Here is a 6,000-nt window from a genome sequence, read left to right as displayed (position 1 = left end):
ACCATCCTTTCACCGTTTTTACTCTTAAGTTCAATTGACTTTTCAATTAAAGACACACCCAAAGGGTAATTAGTCCACCTGAACTAGAATTATGTACCAACAGCCGTAATTGCACTGATGGCATCCAAACCGTGAAATAACAGACGTCATTTTCACTTCAAAATGACATTTTAAACATTAATAAACGTATATGAAAAAAAACATCATGCGGACATAGCCATAGAAAGTTGGGAGACATGGGTCGTAAGACAATGTAGATGCTAGTTTTGTTATTTAATTACTACACCATGTATATTTTGCTAAGCTGTCTATATAAGATGTAATGATGGGTGAAGTAGGTCTGCTCTGTCCAAATGTTTTATTACTAAAAATTTTGAATGCAATCCTAAGGTCTTATAAGAATATGCATGTACGTATTTGAATGTACAAAGGAAAAATATGTTAGCATAGTATTAAGGATAATGTAAATTTCACTTTTAAATTAAAATATATGAATTTCAATGACCAGAAATATTCATTATATTAAAGACTTTAAGCATCTTAAAAAAGGCTAAAGACATTCGGAGAAAAATGTTAAACAAAGAAGCTAAAGAGATTTGCTGCCATCTTCTGGGCAAGTTATAACCTTACAGCAGCTTGGGGAAAATCCCAATGAATGTAATGAAAAGACACTGATTTTACATATATTATTAGTCATAGTGATTAGTAAGGAAAAAAGTAATCATTCAATCATAACTTCATCTATTATATGCTTACAGCTTCTGTAATATAACGCTATGGGGGAAATTTATCGAGGGCTTTGCGCCTGTTTTGAGGTAATTTGATTATTCACCCATTTTTTGGTCTAAGTTCTATTAATGAACCAGTATTCGACGGGTGAATATTTTTAGATGCAATTTTCTTTAATCTGCATGGTGTATTTACCCCAAAATTTGCATAATCAGGGATTCATGCCGAATTTGCCATGTGCAAATTTTTTAAAAAAAATAGCACACAAACTGGTGCAGGCTTACATCCGTCAGTATAAGGTGAATATTTTTGGACAATTTTTTTGCAATTATTTTGTGAATATTCTGCTATTGTTTTTATTCACAAATTTATGAATGTTTTGTACTTTATTGGGCAATCTATCTATAAATACGTTTGTTAGCAACTTACCTGACTTTGGTTCAGCACCGGTCTCCCTGGTTTAGGAACAAGACGGCGCTGATGGTCAGATTTTCTTATGCACCGTGTAGTCTGTACACTGGCCTATTTCTCTGCACAGGTTGTCTCTGTTGTGTTCTCTGGCAATTGCAGGGTTAACATTGGTTTGCCTTGCATCCTGTGACAGGCAGGTTTGCTCCGTGTGTGTGTGTGTGTGTGTGTGTGTTTCAGGTGTCTGTGGTTGGAGATCAGGGGCTGGGCCAATCTTGTCCTCAACCAGTTCCCTAGTTCCTCATATAACACCCTCTGTGTCTGCAGAAGTTGCTGGCTATTTTGGTGTGTGTTCACACAGTGTCTCAGCTTCTTGTTTTGCTATTATCTCCTGTTTCTAACATTTTGGCTTGTTCCTGGACCTTCCTTGTTTGCTACGTGCCCCAATCTTCTGCTTGTCTTCTGACCTTGCTTTGGCTTTGTAACTCAGTACCTCTGCTACCTGACAGTGTATGACCCGAATTGCTGACATTTCTTTATTGTGTTTGTTTGTCTCTTTTTGTCTTGTGTTTCACATACTCAGTGTAAGGAACATCTCCAAGTTACCCACTGTCAGTTAGTACAGAGTGTGATAAGTAGGCAGGGACACTGGATTGGGTCATGTCAGAGCTTACTTGTCTGTGTCCCTGCTTTTAAGGGATGTTCACACTAAGTAAATGTGGTGGAATTCTGTGGCGGATCTCTCGACTGCGTAATTCCGCCTGCCTCAATGTGCCATAGTCTGTCTATGAGAGGGCTCTTGCACCTCCGCTCTCGCCCCTCTCTGTGCAAAGAATTGACATGGAATTCTACTACATTTACTCAGTGTGAACATACCCTTATAACTGACCAGTCATTACAATGTTCTTACTAATAGTTTATCAGTAAGATAGAAAACATTAACATACAAATATTAATTGTAAATGGAGCATTTATTTTAACAATCCCTTTTTGCTATAAAAACTTTTGGAACTCTCAATGATCAGCACAACCACATGGGACAATAAAACCTTTTAGAAGCCCCATTAAAATCATTGCCAATGACATGCCAGGTCCTTCAAAGAGAAAGGCCCTCTACTGCTTTATTGCAAAGAAGCAAACAGTACAAAGACCATATCATCTCTGCTAACCAAGCCTCGATAGTAAAGAAAGAAATAAAAAATAAACATAGTAAACTATAAAAAAAATTAATAAAACAATGAGAAGTGAAATCCTACTCCACCTGTAAGCTTTAGCCCATAAAAGCCACCATCAGCAACACCAACAACCTATAACTGGTTGCGTCTAACCTCCCTTCTGCCTGTTGCAGCTAACTTCCCTGCTCTCCCAAGCTTGATGTCAAAGCTTTCTCATATTTTCCCAGAACCTGTGTGAACCTCTGTACTGTGAGATTTGGTTGATTTAAAGGTCTGGAAAGTAGCCCGGTAAATAGACCTCTGTGGTTAAAAATTCCCAGATGTATCACCCAGACCTGTGAAGTTACCTAGATTGGGGATCTCTAGATTTAGGCCTAGTTTGACAGACCTTAAAGTAGTCAGCTGGGCCAGATGGACAATGAAAGGAGTACAATACTGATACAAATATTCCACAGTCTTAATTTTCCTGAACTTTTTAGTGGTGCTCCAGAAGCAAGAAGGTACATTTACTAAATTTCAATGATGCCTCCACTCCCTTAGTTGGAGAAATTTTTTGATTGCTGGGAGAGTTACATCACCATTGTACCTCTCTGCCTGTACAGTGTTCTATTAACTCCTTCTCTGCTGGGCTAATTTTCGTTATTGTGATTTCGTTGTTTGCTCCTCCTGTTTAAAAGTCCATAGCGCTTGCATTTTTTCACCTACAGACCCATATGAGCCCTTATTGTTTATGCCCCTAATTGTACTTCACAATGACAGACTTAATTTTTGCTTAAAATATGCTGCAAAACCAGAAAAAAATTATATGCACAGTGAAATTGAAAATAAAACACAATATTTTTTATTTGGGTTGGTTTTGTGTTTACCTCATTCGCCCTATGGTAAAACTGACTTGTTATCTATGTTCGTAAAGTCAAAATGATTACAATGATATGTAACTTATATAACTTTTATTTGATTTGATGGCTTTAAAGTGACACTGTCACCCCCTTTGTGCATTCTGACATCTCTACACAGGTATAAAGAGTAAATTTAGAGGTTTTCATACTTTATTTCATATCATACGTCATGGTGCTCGTTCAAGTAAAAAGTGTCTTTTTATCAACTGCAGATTGTATTACGTGGGCGTGGCCTCGCAGCATTAGCGCCACTTAGCCACGCCCACAACGGCACCATTGGCCCCGGGGTGGGGTCTAGACCTTTCGGCCAGCTTGTTCCAATGGCCGGCGAGGGGGGCCAACTGTGGTGTTGTGGGCGGGGCTAGGTGGCGCTAATGCCATGAGGCCCCGCCCACTTAACACAATCTGTAGTTGATAAAAGATGACTTTTTACTTGAACAAGCACCATGACGTATGATATAAAATAAGGTATGAAAGCCGCTAAATTTACCCTTTACACCAGTGTAGAGATGTCAGAATGCAAAAAGGAGGTGACAGTGTCACTTTAAAAAAAAACTGTACTTAACTTAAAGAACTGTACTTAAGGCTGTGGAATCAGTGGCTGAAGCTACTGTAACTTGCCTATAGATGCTTATAGATATTTTCCCAGGAGGAAGGTTAACACATCGAGAAACAGCAGAAGTCATAGTAATTCCAAAAGTTAAAGAAGCAACTTCAACTATGTATGCTGATTACCCCTTCTAAGACGATTAAGAAGAATCCAAGAGTCTAAAGCCAATCAACAAAGAAGAAACAGGATCACCACCACAATGCCTTCCATATTAGGGAAGAATAGACTAGAATCTGACTTTTTACCTACCTTTGTATAAGCCCATTAAAAAATTGTCTCTAAAGTGGTGAAGACCTCAGAGCGTGCACACAGTGGAAGAGATTGTTGGCCTTTTAACCTAGGGATAAAGATCATCTGCTTTTGATAATGGCTTGTTAAGGATGTCATATTTTGTACATTTAGTGAAGCCATTACAATAAGGTGCTAACCTCCTAAACACATAGGGGGACATTTACTAAGAAGTCTAATATGTGCAACTTTTTTAATGAGGATTGGTGTGTATTTTGCTCCAATATGTTGTGACTGATTCATTAAAATGTAGTACTGCCATAGTGAACGTATCTAAGTAAAAAGTCGCACAAAAAGTCGCAAAATTGCAAAAATTGTGCACGCAAAATCCAATTATTCACCAAAAAATAGGTGAAAAGCCCTTGATAAATTTCCCCCATAGAGATGTTTACATTCCTGAAAGCTTATGTAAGGAAATGGCAGTGCTATGCAAGTAACTCATTTCGTACCTCAGCCAATGAAGTACTGACACAAGCCTTAGTAGATTGGATAAACAAGATCCACCCTAACCATCAGTGAGTTAGTGTGGTTGTTCAGTGTGCACTATAAGCTTTATAATTGGTAATTCGGAACAGACAGTCAATGTGACAGCACTCTTGAGTTGCATCCATATCAGGGTTGGGTATGGGAGGGGGAGCAAGGAGGTGTTACAGTTTGCTGCACTTCAGAAGCTCAGGAAAGCCTCTCTGACTTTTCATTCTAGAGAATAAAAGCATTTTTCTACATTCTGGGACCACAGATGGATATATGTGAAAGACCATGTGTCTTCTTGTACTAACAGCTACACAACAGTGTTAGCAGTTTGGAACGTGAATTGCAGTTGGCGGATTCCCTATACAAAGCACAAAGCTGGGGATATAAAACAAAAATGGCAACCAATCAGATTCCACTTTTCATTCCTCACAGATTATTTGGAAAATAAAAGGTGGAATCTGATTGGTTGCTATGGGCAACTGAGCCAATTCTACTTTACACGAGTTTGATAAATCTCCCCCTGTGTGTGTATATTAAAAGGAGGGTACACTGTGAGTACACAAATATACTGATAAAAAGTGCATTGCCAACAAGTGAAAACAACAAACAATTGAATTATAAACTGACATAAAAGAGCCGTGTGTTAATTCCCTTCTAAAGAAAGTTCCCAAAATCACATGATCAATGAATCACATGATTTGCGATGGAAAAACATAACAGAAAAAAACACAACCCAAAAAACATTACACAAAACGTAAAAAAAATTGAAGGCAACAAAAAGCCAGAAAAAATGTGTGCTAAGAGGCTGATAAAAGACATCTATTTTTGTTCATTCTTTTGACTTAACCTTTCTCTCTATTAATTTTATTTCACTTCACATACAGGAAATGTCTTATTTGGCAAGATGGAATTAGATATTAATATTAAACCACTACCATCTAGCAAGTCATAAAATACCTCAATCCACATGGTTTCTATCTTGTTGGATAATGTCTTATTCAAGTCAATATTATTAAAGAAAATATTTTGTAGACAAAGATATATTCACATATATAGATAGGTGTCATAAAAAATTTTGATAAAACTTTAAAGTAAAATAATGCTAGAATTCCTCAAAAGTGATTTTGTATATTTGTACATTAAATGCATAGAAGGTGTTTATAAATTTTAGCCAACAATCTAACCGCATTCATATTTATTAGCTTCATTTTATTCGGCAAAACCAGTTTAATGAGGGTAATATAAAATGCATACATGTTTGAAAAAGCCATTCTGAATAATTGCTAAATCCTGTGCAGGACTCTTAATAGGAAGCCCTGTTTCCCTTTAAAAGCAAAATGTCTATTATATTCTTCTGTGGAAAGTTTGCACACTATATTTCTTTCTTCATATGTAATTGAACATTTGGCAGTTTAAT

Source organism: Dendropsophus ebraccatus, chromosome 5 (assembly GCF_027789765.1).
Source record: "Dendropsophus ebraccatus isolate aDenEbr1 chromosome 5, aDenEbr1.pat, whole genome shotgun sequence".
NCBI lineage: Eukaryota > Metazoa > Chordata > Amphibia > Anura > Hylidae > Dendropsophus > Dendropsophus ebraccatus.
The sequence above is the reverse complement of the archived record's forward strand: the minus strand, read 5'-3'. Positions refer to the sequence as shown.